The sequence below is a fragment of the Rhinatrema bivittatum genome, chromosome 7 (genome assembly GCF_901001135.1).
Source record: "Rhinatrema bivittatum chromosome 7, aRhiBiv1.1, whole genome shotgun sequence".
Taxonomy (NCBI): domain Eukaryota; kingdom Metazoa; phylum Chordata; class Amphibia; order Gymnophiona; family Rhinatrematidae; genus Rhinatrema; species Rhinatrema bivittatum.
This window is the reverse complement of record NC_042621.1, coordinates 35,259,298-35,273,608: the sequence shown is the minus strand read 5'-3', so window position 1 is coordinate 35,273,608 and position 14,311 is coordinate 35,259,298. Positions and strand designations below refer to the sequence as shown.

At 46.7% G+C, this 14,311-nt stretch overlaps 1 protein-coding gene across 2 annotated transcripts in view; it reads left to right on the top strand.

Moving 5' to 3' along the window:
• The window catches only part of PDP2 (pyruvate dehyrogenase phosphatase catalytic subunit 2), a 94,910-nt gene that overhangs the window by 66,348 nt on the left and 14,251 nt on the right, over positions 1-14,311 (top strand). The window contains exon 1 of one of the 2 annotated variants that reach the window (XR_003857681.1): positions 8,157-8,725. The exons of the other annotated variant lie outside the window; for it this stretch is intronic. The gene's annotated coding sequence lies outside the window, so the exon portion shown is untranslated. Of the gene's footprint in view, positions 1-8,156; positions 8,726-14,311 lie in introns of those variants that run through there. 2 annotated transcript variants of the gene reach the window in all.

The window sequence follows — 14,311 nt, the reverse complement described above, 5'->3', positions numbered from 1 at the left end:
AAGTCGAAACTCCGGAATCATCTGCAGGCCCTGCTGAGCGCCAGCCGGCCCACAGCTCAGGATTACCTACAGGTCCTCGGCCTCATGGCATCCACTCTGGAGGTGATACCATGGGCGCGGGCTCATATGAGACAATTACAACGCACCCTCCTGTCTCGGTGGAGCCCACGATCACAGGACTATACCGTACACCTGCCTCTACCAACCACAGTGCGGAACCAGCTACGGTGGTGGTTGCAGCCCGGCCACATGAGCCGGGGGTCAAAAATGTCCTCCCCAACCTGGACCCTGCTCATGACAGATGCCAGCCTGAACGGATGGGGAGCACACTGCGAAGAACTCACCGCCCAAGGGCGGTGGAGCAGAGAAGAGTCGGGGTGGAACATAAACCGACTAGAGGCACAGGCAGTCAGGCTAGCATGCCTGCGATTTGCCCACAGACTTAGAAACAGAGCGGTCAGAGTGATGTCGGACAACGCCACCACAGTGGCATACATCAACTGACAGGGCGGAACCAGAAGCCGACAGGTATCCCTAGAAGTAGCCCCCCTGATGACTTGGGCGGAAGCAAATCTCCAGGACATCTCCGCCATCCACATCGCTGGGAAGGACAACACCACGGCAGACTTCCTCAGCAGAGAAAGCCTAAACCCGGGGGAATGGCAGCTGTCGCCCACAGCTTTCCAGATGATTGTGGATCAGTGGGGGACGCCGGGCATGGACCTACTAGCGGACAGGTCCAACGCTCAAGTACCCAGGTATTTCAGCCGCAGGCGGGATCCTCTATCCCAGGGGATCGATGCCCTGGTACAGCCATGGCCTCAGGGGATCCTGCTATATGCTTTTCCTCCATGGCCCCTGCTGGGCGCCATTATACACAAGATTCAGCGGCACAGAGGACTAGTTCTTCTAGTGGCCCCGGACTCGCCAAGAAGACCCTGGTACGCAGACATGAGAAGACTTACTGGCAGGGAATCCTCTACCTCTGCCTCCATACAGGGACCTGCTGCTGCAAGGTCCCATCCTCCACGAGGATCCAGCTCAATTCTCTCTTTCGGTCTGGCCATTGAGAGGGCTAGATTGAAGAAAAGAGGATACTCGGAGCCGGTAATAGACACACTCCTCCGAGCACGCAAGTTCTCCACATCACTGACATATATCAGGATTTGGAGAGTTTTTGAAGTCTGGTGCGACTCTCGCAGCACCAATTCACATGCCGCTAAGATTCCTATCATGATGGACTTCAGAAGGGTTTGTCCCTCAGCTCCATCAAGGTTCAGGTAGCAGCGCTGTCTTGCTACAGTCCCAGGAGTGACGGCAACACCATTGCCAAACACCCAGACTTCTCACATTTCCTGAAAGGAGTCAAACACATTCGTCCGCCACTGAAGTGGCCAGTGCCCCTGTGGAACCTCAACCTAGTGTTGGAATTTCTGGTGGGATCCGCCTTCAGACCCCTTCGAGGCCTGTCTCTCCATTTGTTGACCTTGAAGATGGTGTTCTTGCTGGCTGTATGTTCAGCACGCCGCATCTCAGAGCTACAAGCACTGTCCTGCCGTGATCCGTTTCTCAGAATCACTCCAGAGGCTATCCATCTTCGCACGGTTCCTTCCTTCTTACCCAAAGTAGTCTCACAATTTCACCTCAACCAAACCATATCCTTGCCAACCACGGAAGGGTTGAAGAAATCAGAAGAAGGTCGAATACTGCGTCATCTCGACATCGGCAGAATACCTGCCAGATACTTGGAAATGTCAGAAGCAGTACGAAAGACGGACCATCTGTTCATCCTTCACAGCGGGAAGAAGCAAGGAGAAGTGGCCTCAAGGCCAACCATCGCCCGCTGGATCAAAGAAGTTATCAAGGCGGCCTACGTAGAAGCGGGAAAACCACCACCTCTACAGGTCACAGCTCATTCTACCAGAGCGCAATCGGCCTCTTGGGCAGAAACTAGGATGCTGTCGCCTGCGGAGATATGTAAAGCGGCAACGTGGTCCTCCCTCCATACCTTCTCCAGATTCTACCGTCTGGACGTTCAGGCCAGGGAGGACACAGCATTTGCGAGGGCAATCCTAAACAGACCTCGGGCAGCCTCCCGCCCAATCCGGGAGTAGCTTTTGTACATCCCACTTGTTTTGAGTCCATCTGCTACACGCTAGGAAATGTTGAGATTACTTACCTGATAATCTCCTTTTCCTTAGTGTATGCAGATGGACTCAGCATCCCGCCCGGCTGCCGGTATACATGGGGATTCGCCGACTCACGGTAAGCCATGTTTGCTTATATAGGGCTTCCACCCTGCCGGGTGTCGACGCCTTCCGGTTGAGAACACTGGAATTCTCCAGCTACCATCAATTGGTCAGGGTAATCCTGTTCATTTAAAACGATCGGTCAGTCACACATATATCCATAAGAGCTTTTGCAAGGAAGATTACTGAATTGCTACACTTCCTGTGGGGGTATATGTACCCGTGCTGACGTCAGATCCGTCTCCAACTGCTAGCACGAGCACACTATACCCACTTGTTTTGAGTCCATCTGCATACACTAAGGAAAAGGAGATTATTTTATTTATTTATTTAAGGTTTTTATATACCGGCAATCACGAGAACATATCTTGCTGGTTTACATGAAACGGGAGTGCATTAAATACATCAAACTAGAACTCAGGTGACCGAAAGTACAGTTACAATTAACAAGGGTGGCAGAACTTGGTGAAGAGGAAGAAAAAGGAAAGAATAAATGGTTAAACGATATACAAGTCACATTACAAGTTATGTACAAATGGCATGATTAATGGCTGAATGTTTTGAGGAGTCCTTGGGTTGTGTCCTTGGATTGTGTCATTAAATTGTGTCTTGGAAAGCTTTATCAGGTAAGTAATCTCAACATTGGAAAAAATTCCTTTTCACTCAACGCACAATTAAGCTCTGGAATTTGTTGCCAGAGGATGTGGTTAGTGCAGTTAGTGTAGCTGGGTTCAAAAAAGGTTTGGATAAGTTCTTGGAGGAGAAGTCCATTAACTGCTATTAATCAAGTTTACTTAGGGAATAGCCACTGCTATTAATTGCATCAGTAGCATGGGATCTTCTTGGTGTTTGGGTAATTGTCAGGTTCTTGTGGCCTGGTTTGGCCTCTGTTGGAAACAGAATGCTGGGCTTGATGGACCCTTGGTTTGACCCAGCATGGTAGGAAAAGGAGATTTAAAAGGGTGTGACTGGGATAAAATATGCAGTGTGCATATTAGTTTACATTCAGTCTTTACAGCTTTTAGTACAGTATGTTAATGAAGTAGTTTGTTCTTCAGAATGCAGTTTAATTGGCATGTGCTTTTTACCATAAGTTTCAGGAGATAAATGATAACACTGAAATGTAGAATTGTGACATAGCTACCTCTTATTTTTCAGTAATCTAAGGAGAATTTAAATTGTTAGAGATAGAAGAGAAAAATGCATAAAGGGAAAACCAAGGTTGAAGTTCCTGTAGGCGTGCTGTGTTTCTTGGGGGAATGTTTTGAGAGTGACTTTAACGGTCAGGAAGAACCCAGCCCTGGTTGGGGTAGGGAGGGGAGCAGAAGGAAGATTTGTGATCAATCTTTGAGCTCTCTACCAGTAGGAATGGAAAAAAAATGGAAGATTTCCTTTTAATGTTCAAGTGCAGGCCCTTGCTAATAAACAATGTCCAGGTCTTAAGTATACTGCAAGGCCTTGGAGTAAATGCATGGATTCAGCAGGACTCCTATGCAGTTCCCCTTGTCAACAGAAAGGAAATAAATTGTTAAGGAGAGTGGGGAGAATTTCTCCTAAGGCTTTCTGCCCTCTCTTTGGTCCCTACATTTCCAGAGCCAAAGCAGCCTGACATGGTGCCTCCTTAAAAAAACAAAAAAATGCATCAAGAGAAATAGAGACAAAAGCAGAGGAGCTGAGAGAATAGCTCAGACAGATGGGGAGAGATGAGCAGAGACACAGGAGGAATGAGAGGAACAAGCAAAGAGGCACACAGTGGAGGAGAGAAGAGGAGGGGAAGGAGAGTAGCAGAAACATCAAGCTGCGTCTGCAAGAAGAGCTTTTAGTGCACAGCTGGTCACTACAAATTACTCTTCACTCTGTACCAGCATGGCTAGCACTTCCTGACTGCCGATATTATGCATCACAAGATCAGCAGCCAGAAAGTGCCAGCTTGAGAGCTTTGAATATGCTGCTTGTACTGGCACGAACAAGCAATCAGAAGTGTGGCATCGATTAAGGGCCCCCTCGGCCGCTTCCACAAGCATAGCTGACTCTCTTCCCCTCCCTACAGATGGGATCCGATCCTGCTACGCTTGCCCTGGACTCCTTTTCCCTGTGAGCAACACAAGGCCGGTACTTCCAATGCCGCAGTGATCCCTCCAGGGAGTGACTGCGTGTGCAAATTTTCATGTGAGCAACTATTTTTTTTAAACTAGCAATTTTTGAGCACGAGTATTAGCTTTGCATTTCTGTATGTAGCACAAAAAAAAATTGATGTGAGCGACCATGTAAAACCTGTGAGCAATTGCTCCAAAATGTATGAGCAGTCACTCGCGTTCAGCTTAGAGGGAACTATGGTGCAGGGCCTTATTAATCCGCTGCATCACTCCAGAGCCGTCTCATCTGTGCCACTTGATGCTGCCCTAGGTAGGTGAGAGGGCATGGGGGGACAGTCCTCCCCAGCCCCCTACCAAGCTCACTGACAAAATTATGTGCACAGCCTAACTAAAAAAAAAAATTGAGGACTGATAACCCAGGGTGATGAGAAGAGCAAAGATGCACATACAGGGAGGGTAAAGGGTCACAATAAGTAAAACAAAGACAATGCCCTTTTCCTTTGACAAAATCGCTAGAAGAAAAATTCAGTAAAATCAGATCCTCTGTCATTGTCCTTCACAGGATAGAGACTAGATGGGAGGAGGCATGCATTGGACCTGCTAAAGAGAGCACCCAGAGCAGTTAACAGCTGAGAGAGGAGCATGTGGCTGGGACAAGGAGGCGGCAGTGGTAGGGGCCTGATGAGTTGTCTGTCAGATTAATTACTTGACGGGAGAGGGTTCTATCTCTTAACTTTTTACTACTTGAAGAGGGTTTCCGATTAAGAGGCCAATTTACCAGGCTGTGGTAAAATAGCACGTGCCAATGATGCCCCTTTTCCTCTCTGCATGGGGAGACAGCGTCTGGGGTCAGCTGGTGCTGTGGGGCAGAAATGAATGGTGATTGTGCCTGCCTCTCCCTCAGACCTCCAGGGAGTCTTGGTAAGTCTGGAAGGATAGGGGAAAGGGCTTACGGAGGCCTCATTTTTTTGAGCTTTGGCCACAAAAGGGAGATAGGAGTAGGCCACCAGATCAGGAGTGGCCAACTCTAGTCCTCGAGAGCCACAAATAGGCCTGGTTATCAGGATGTCCACAATGAATGTATATGAGACTTGAATGCGTTGCCTTCCCTGCCAACTAGACCCTCAGGGCTTTGCAGCCTCCTTATAGAGGAGCCCGGGAGCATCAGTACACGTGTTACCATGCTGCTGCTTCTGGGTGAAAGTTAACTATACCTCTGGTGGTGTAATTAAGTCTCAGGGAGTAATGTGGCTTGCAAAGTTTACTTCAAGCTACGTTATTCCTTTTATGTAGTAATGAGCTGCTTTCCATGAGATGCTGCTAATTTTTTGTCACGCTTTGGACAGGGTGTTTCTCACGATAACACTGCATTATGATAATGTGCACTATTGACTTAACTTGCATTATTGCTTTAATGCAGCTTTGATAAGTAGGTTCCTTAATGTTGAAAAGAAATTGCCTAATAAATCGAATCCTTAACCCACCCAACCCTTTCCATCCCTTTAATTTCGTTTTGCTTTTTATTTTGTTAGTTTTGATCATATTCCTATACTTTGTTTTGGTAAGCACAAATCTGATGTGACAGGGAAATACATTCCGGTGCTGTAGGTAATCTGCTTTGAAGCAGCTAACCAGTTATGAAAGGCAAAATCTAAATCAGATTAAAAATTCTATCTTACTACAAAGGACAATCTTTAATACACAGTTTCTTATTCTTTTGTCTCCAAGATTTGAATGATCTAATTGTGAAATGTTTTCAGACGAAATTTAGCATTCCCCACTTAGCCTGCACTGCCACTTCCTTTTGATTTTTTGCAGTCTACTTTTTTGTGACTGGGAATGAGTAGCACATTGTGCCTAGTCAGGGTTTGCAGTCTGCTTTTGAGGAACAGGATGTCAGAGCAGAAAGTGATAAGATTTTTCATCCCCCCCCCCCCCCCCTCATCAAAATGATCTTGGTTCTGTCAGATTTTCAGCAGCCATCTTGGGGGTATCACTGCATAAGTGTAACATATTTGACTGGATCACCTGCTGGGAAATGAAAGATGTTTGCCGCATTTTACTTTTACTGTATGTATGTAAACCTTTTGTAAAGTCATTTATTTTTAGAAGTGGGAATTATTTTAATGTTTATAATGCCTGGTTGTGTTCAGAGAAGTGCAACCCCTCTAGGCCTTGTTCAGAAGAAGATATTTTTGTGGCAGACAGAATGGGACATAGTCTGTTGGGAATAATGTGCTATTTAAGGAAAGTACAGTTGAAATTCTTAACAGCCGGATGCTTTTCTTCTCCGACCCAAGCCCAGACACGGTGGACCTGGGTCTCATGGGCTTGCTATGAAACATAGAAATGACGGCAGAAGAAGACCAAACGGCCCATCCAGTCTGCCCAGCAAGCTATGCACTTTTTTTTTTAAATTTCTCTCATACTTCTGTTACTCTTGGCTCTTAGTAACCTTTTGGTTCTATTTCCCTTCCACCCGCACCATTAATGTAGAGAGCAGTGTTGGAACTGCATCCAAATGAATATCTACCATAGTTAGGGGTAGTAACCCCCGCAATAAGCAAGCTACACCCATGCCTTTGTTTACCCAAACTATGTAACTCAGTCCTTGTTGGTTATTCTCTGTATATAGATCCACCTTTCTATGTTCCCCCTGCTGTTGAAGCAGAGAGCTATGTTGGATTTGCTTGAAGTATCAGACTTCTCCCCTGCCGTTGAAGCAGAGAGCTATGCTGGATATGCATTGAAAGTAAAGTATCTGGCTTATTTAGTTTGGGGTAGTAACCGCCATAACAAGCAAGCTACTACCCACTTTTTGTGAATGCAAATCCTTTTTTTTCCACACTTCCTCTTGCCGTTGAAGCTTAGAGCAATGTTGGAGTCGCATTAACTAACTGTGTGTATGTTTATTGAATAAGGGTATAATCTCCAGGCAGTAGCCGTCATTCCCGTGAGCCACCCACACTTCATTCACGTCCTCTAGACTTGATGGATCCACAGTGTTTATCCCACGCCCCTTTGAAGTCCTTCACAGTTCTGGTCTTCACCACTTACTCCGGAAGGGCATTCCAGGCATCCACCACCCTCTCCGTGAAGAAATACTTCCTGACATTGGTTCTGAGTCTTCCTCCTTGGAGCTTCAACTCCTGACCCCTGGTTCTGCTGATTTTTTTTCCGACGGAAAAGGTTTGTCGTTGTCTTTGGATCGTTAAAACCTTTCAAGTAACTGAAACTTTGAATCATATCAGCCCTGCTCCTCCTATGACCCGTACTAGAGAAGGTTTTCATGGGTAATGATTCAGATGGACTGAACCAAATCACGGTGAACCTAGAAGATGTGGTAGGCCTGATTGACAACTGAAGAGTAGTAAATCACTTGGACCGGATGGTATACACCCCAGGGTTCTGAAGGAACTCAAAAATGAAATTTCAGACCTATTAGTAAAAATGTGTAACCTATCATTAAAATAATCCATTGTACCTGAAGACTGGAGGGTGGCTAATGTAACCCCAATATTTAAAAAGGGCTCCAGGGGCGATCCGGGAAACTACAGACAGGTTAGCATGACTTCAGTGCCAGGAAAAATAGTGGAAAGTGTTCTAAATATGAAACTCACAGAACATATAGAAAGAAATAGTTTAATGGAATAAAGTCAGCATAGCTTTATCCAAGGCAAGTCTTGCCTCACAAATCTGCTTCACTTTTTTGAAGGAGTTAATAAACATGTGGATAAAGGTGAACCAGTAAATGTATTGTATTTGGATTTTCAGAAGGCATTTGACAAAGTTCCTCATGAGAGGCTTCTAGGAAAAGTAAAAAGTCATGGGATAGGTGGCTGTTCTGTCCCCAGCAGTGGGTACATGTTTGTATCTGTCTGTACTGTAGTTTAACTGTTTAGTGCAGTCCTCACGTCTGAGGATTCTTAATAATGAAGCACTGTTTGTAACCTATGATAAAAATCTGTGAGCCTTTGTCTTTATGAGGCCCCCCTCCAATTTCTCTCACCATTGGGAGAGCTTGAATCCTATTCAGCCAAGTTTTCCAGGGTTACTTATAGGTTCAAAGTAACCTGTATTACATGGTTCTTAGGCTCGCTGCCATTGGACCATGTCCTCTGCCAGCTCGTGGCCACGAGTCAGTTGCTCCGTGCTTGCCTCTGAGTAGCAGTGCTCTGTGTTACCCCCCTGAAATGGATTGGGTTTCACCTTCCCTCTTATTGCCTTCTTTTATGGGATAAATCAGCCTCATATTCCTCTCATCCTTCCCACCTCTACAATAAATAACTAATGCAACACAAGAAACTCCCTTCTCCCTTCTGCTATAGTTTCAGTTACCGAAGATTCTTGCCTGGGGCTTGCGTCTGAAGTGCAACAATTGTAAGTAAAGTTTACTTGTACAATAAACAATTTCTGACTTACAGAATCTTTGTCATGAGGACTGATTGGGGGGAAAGTTTAGCTGCCTGGGTAATAAAACATGGATGTTTTATGTGAGCCAGAACAGTGGCGATGTCCTTTTGTGGATTACAAACTGGCTAAAAGACAGGAAACAGGGTAGGATTAAATGGACAATTTTCTCAGTGGAAGGGAGTGGGCAGCGGAGTGCCTCATGGATCTGTATTGGGACCTGTACTTTTCAATATATTTATAAATTATCTGGAAAGAAGTATGAGTGAGGTAATCAAATTTGCAGATGAAAAAAATAATTGAGTAGTTAAATCATAAGCAGATTGTGAAAAATTGCAGGAAGAAAGTGTGAGACTAGAAAATTGGGCATCCAAATGGCAGATGAAATTTAATGTGGATAAGTGCAAGGTGATGCATATAAGGAAAAATAACCCATGCTATTGTTACACAATTGGGCCGATACAGTAAAGTCCGCGGGAGAGCAGACGAACGCCCGCTCTCCCGGCGCACGCACCGGCCCTTCGCCGGTGCGCGCGATTCTCTATTTAAATTAGGTGATGCGGTAGATCCGGGTAAAAGGAGGCGCTAGGGATACTAGTACCCTAGCGCCTCCTTTTTGACAGGAGCAGCGGCTGTCAGCTGGTTTGACAGCCGACCCTCAATTTTGCCGGCGTCTGTTCTCGAGCCCGCTGACAGCCACGGGCTCGGAAACCGGACGCCAGCAAAATTGAGCGTCCAGTTTTCGGCCCGACAGCCGCGGGCCGAATTCAAATTATTTTTTTTTTTAACTTTTCGGGACCTCCGACTTAATATCGCTATGATATTAAGTCGGAGGGTGCACAGAAAAGCAGTTTTTACTGATTTTCTGTGCATTTTCCCGGTGCCGGAAGAAATTAGCGCCGACCCAAAGGTCGGCGCTAATTTCTGAAAGTAAAATGTGCGGCTTGGCTGCACATTTTACTTTCTGTATCCCGCGTGCATACCTAATAGGGCCAACAACATGCATTTGCATGTTGAGGGCGCTATTAGGTGCCGCGGGTTGGATGCGCGTTTTCCTCCCCTTACTGAACAAGGGGTAAGGGAAAATGCGCATCTAAGAGCAGGCTAACTGTATCAGCCTGAATGTTAGGTTTCATATTAGGAATTACCACCCAACAAAGAGATCTAGACGTCATAGTGGATAATACATTGAAATCGTCATTCAGTGTGCTGCGGCAGTCAAAAAAGCAAACAGAATGTTGGGAATTATTAGAAAGGGAATGGTAAATAAAACGGAAAATGTCATAATGCCTCCATGTATCGCTTCATGGTGAAGACCACACCTTGAATACTGTGTACAATTCTGGTTGCCGCATCTCAAAAAAGATAGTTGCGATGGAGAAGGGCAACCAAAATGATAAAGGGGATGGAACAGCTCCCCTATGAGGAAAGGCTGAAGAGGTTAGGGCTGTTCAACTTGGTGAAGACACGGCTGAGGGGGGGATATGATACAGGTGTTTAAAATCATGAGAGGTCTAGAACAGGTAAATGTGAATCAGTTATTTACTCTTTCGGATAATAGAAGGACTAGGGGCTCTCCATGAAGTTAGCATGTGGCACATTTAAAACTAATTGAATTCTGGAACTTGTTGCCAGCGGATGTGGTTAGTGCAGTTGGTGTAGCTGGGTTTAAAAAAGGATTGGATAAGTAGGAGAAGTCCATTACCTGCTATTAAGTTGACTTAGAAAATAGCCACTGCTATTACTAGGAACAGTAACATGGGATAGACTTAGTTTTGGGGAACTTGCCAGGTTCTTATGGCCTGGATTGGCCACTGTTGGAAACAGGATGCTGGGCTTGATGGACCCTTGTTCTGACCCAGTATGGCATGTTCTTATCTTATGACTTGCTCAGACAGATGATGCTCCGGGAGCGGGACACCCCTGAGACTGGCCTCAAGGACAGCAGGGCAATGGACAAGCTTTACCCCTTGCCTGAGGAGGTCTTGGAGCTTCTGCAGCTTCCAAAAGTGGATGCCTCTGTTATAGTGATCACCAAGCGCACGACCATCCCGATGCCTGGTGCTGCGGCCCTGAAGGACCTCCAGGATCCCAAATTGGAGGGGATCTTAAGAGGATATTTGAAGTTTCTGCCATGGTGTGTAGCAGTTATATGCTCCTGGCGGGCCTCTGCTGGGTACAGCAGTTACAGAGTGCCAAGGACCTTGATCCCCCAGAGGCGAAACAGGCTGAACGCTTGGAGGCAGTACTAGCTTATGGTGCGGATGCCCTCTATGATTTGCTTCGCACTTCCTTGCGAACCATGGTCTCGGCGTTTTTCAGCACGCAGACTGCTGTGGCTCCGCAATTGTTCAGTGGATGTTTCTTCGAAAGCGCAACTGGGGGCGCTCCTGTCAAGGGTAAGCTCCTGTTCGGCAAAGACCTAGAACAGCTTATCGAACAAACTCCATAAGCTACCGGAAGATAGACCAAAAGATCAGTTTCATCTGAGCAGGACCCAGAACCCGGGCCAGAGACAAGCCTCTGAGAGGTTCCAGTCTTGGTCGTAGTCCTATTGTGGACTTCAAGTGGCCCGGGACAGCACAGGACAAGGGCCTAGCAGGGCCAGGTCAGCGCAATGAGTTGTGGCCGACCCACTCAGAGTCCTGTCATAGTGTTGAGCCTTAAAAATCAGCTTCAAGGTGCTGCCCCAAGAACACAGAGGTCCATTTAGTAGGAACAAATTTAAGTTTATTATTTAATATTAAAAGGCAATCATATGAGACCTCTGGGAGATAATAGAATAGCAGTTCCATCTTTATTAAACTGCTCCTGTATATCTCGTGCATTAGTACATTTCTCTTTTTTATAGGTAACAGTCTCCATCTCCGAAGTGCTTGATTCTATGGGAGGATCACATACCACGTGTCTTGTGTCCCAATAAGACAGGCTAAATCTGAGTTGCCCTGGTTCCCCCTCCTACCTTAAGATCCAATTAAGCCTAGTACAGTCAATCTTCTGTTAGTTCTTTGTCCTGTCAGTCTTTCAGTCTCTTGATCACTCTTAATCTCAGGGGAATCTCCAGGACTCTCTGATTTCACTGGGGCCCCTCAGTCGAGACAGTATTCTGTGAGACCATGGCCTCGTCCATGTGCTCTTTGTGACCTCATGACCCTCCATCATATTTGCATAGCTCCAGATGTATTCCAGATGTTTTCCCAAAGCCTATTCAAGCTCGGGTCAGTCTGAGTTCCTTCATAACCAGAGTCTGTTTCCCAGAATCCTCTTGGCTTAGGCCAAGCTGCAATCTCTGTGTTGATTTCAGACTTCAGGCACACATCTCTCAGGGGGTCAGCTGATCCTCTTTCGAGGAGTGGGTCAAGATTACGTTGGATCAGTGGGTCCTCTCCGAGATAAAACACGGCTATGCTTTAGAGTTTGCTCGTCCACTGTTTCTGGTATTCCTTGTGGATCTCCAGAAAAAGAATTTGTAGTTCGCCAGACCCTCAGTCGGCTCCAAAGTCTGAGGGCCATTGTTCCCGTCCCTCCAGCAGAGCGCAGGAAGGGACGTTACTCCATTTACTTCATGGTCCCAAAGAAGGAAGGGACCTTTCGTCCCATCCTGGATTTGATAAAGGTGAATGTAGCTCTCAAGGTGTCCTGTTTCCGGATGGAGACGCTCTGTAATTGCTGCAGTGCAAAAGGGTGAATTTTGGCATCCCTGGACCTGACAGAAGCCTATCTCCATATCAGGATTCGACAGGACCATCAGAAGTTCCTCAGATTTAAGATTCTGGGACATTTTCATTTCTGTGCTCTACTGTTCGGCTTGGCCACGGCCCCACAGACTTTCACCAAAGTCATGGTGATAGTGGCGGCGGCCCTAAGGAGGGAGGGGATTCTGGTGCATCCCTACCTGGATGATTGCCTCATCTGAGTGAAGTCTGAGATTCTGTGCTTGCAGGCAGTGGATGTGGTCTTAGGCCACCTAAGATCCATAGGCTGGGTGGTCAAACTTGCCAAGAGCCGTTTAGTCCCCTCCCAGGTCCTGGAATTTTTGGGAGTGCGCTTTTGACACCCGTGTGGGAAAGGTCTTTCTCTCTGAGGACAGGATTCGCAAGTTGCGAGGCCAAGTCCGGAGTTTGCTTCAAGCCTCAGTGCCCAGACATCTACCTTAGATCTAGTCCCATGGGCCTTTGCGCATATGAGACCTCTGTAGGCGGCATTGCTGGCCCGGTGGAACCCGCTGTCAGTACAATTCCACCTCCAGGTCCAGTCTTGAGTGGTGGCTTGTCCACGGAGCACAGCATGAATCTGGAAATTCCCTGGTGGATGGTTGTGACGACAGACGCCAGCCGTCTAGCTGGGGGGCAGTATGTCAGTCCCAAGGTGTTCAGGGCCGGTGATCGCCAGAGGAAACTACCTGGTTGATCAATCGCCTCAAGACAAGGGCTGTTCAGCTAGCTCTAGAGAGCTTCCTTTCTGTGCTGCGACGACCGTGGCCTATATCAATAGGCAGGGAGGAACCAAGAGTCGTCCAGTAGCTCTCGAACCAGAGATGCTGTTGTCCTGGGCGGAGCAACATTTTATTTATTTATTTATTTATTGGTGTTTATATATCTTCGCTCATCAGAGATATCGCGTCTGTGTACAGAGAACAGAAACATACGCCGGAGCGTTATACATGGAACAAGAATAATAGTTGAAGTCTTATACAATGCAACTAATAAAAACAGAGCTATAACTTAAAACATATTTATAAGGTAACATATAATGCTTAGATTAGTGGAAAAAGGTGGGAGGCTGGGAGGGAAAAAAAATATAAGTTGGAGGAGAAAAGCAAAGAAAGGCGTTGAAACTTGGAGAAAGTATATGAACGGGGAAAAATCACGAATAGAAAGGTGTAGTGATTACATTAAGAATGGAGAGAAAGGCATAGCTAGGGGGGCATATCGATTACATAAAGGGTTAACTGGGGTGCAAGGGTAGCAAGGAAGAGCGTGAGAGAGTGGCATATTATAATAAAATATTTATTATGGAGGGGGAGGGGAGGGAGGTAGAATGTAGCAGAGCGTACAGGAATCAGACGTTTGATTCCTGTACGCTCTGTGTTGGAAGCGTCTCGCGTAGCAGGATCGAGAAACGTAGAAGCGGACTTCCTCAGCCGTCAGCATCTAGACCCATGAGAATAGGAGCTGTCCAAAACGGCCATGAAAATGATCTGTCTCTGGTGGGGGGGACCTCATGTAGACCTGATGGCAACTCAGGCAAATGTCAAGGCTCCGAGCTTCTTCAGTCGCAGGAGGGATTATGGCGCGGAGGGAGTGGATGCTCTGGTGGTTCCTTGGCCGGTCGGCATTCTCCTCTACTTGTTTCCTCCCTGGCTGCTGGTGGGCAAGATAATCAGGAGGATAGAACTTCACCCAGAACAAGTGATTCTTGTGGCTCCCGAGTGGCCGTGAAGGCCATGGTTTGCGGATCTTGTGAATCAGGCCTTGGATGGGCCCCTGCGTCTGGGTCATGTGCTGAACCTCCTGCGTCAAGGTCCTATATTTTTCGATCAGGCAGATCACTTTT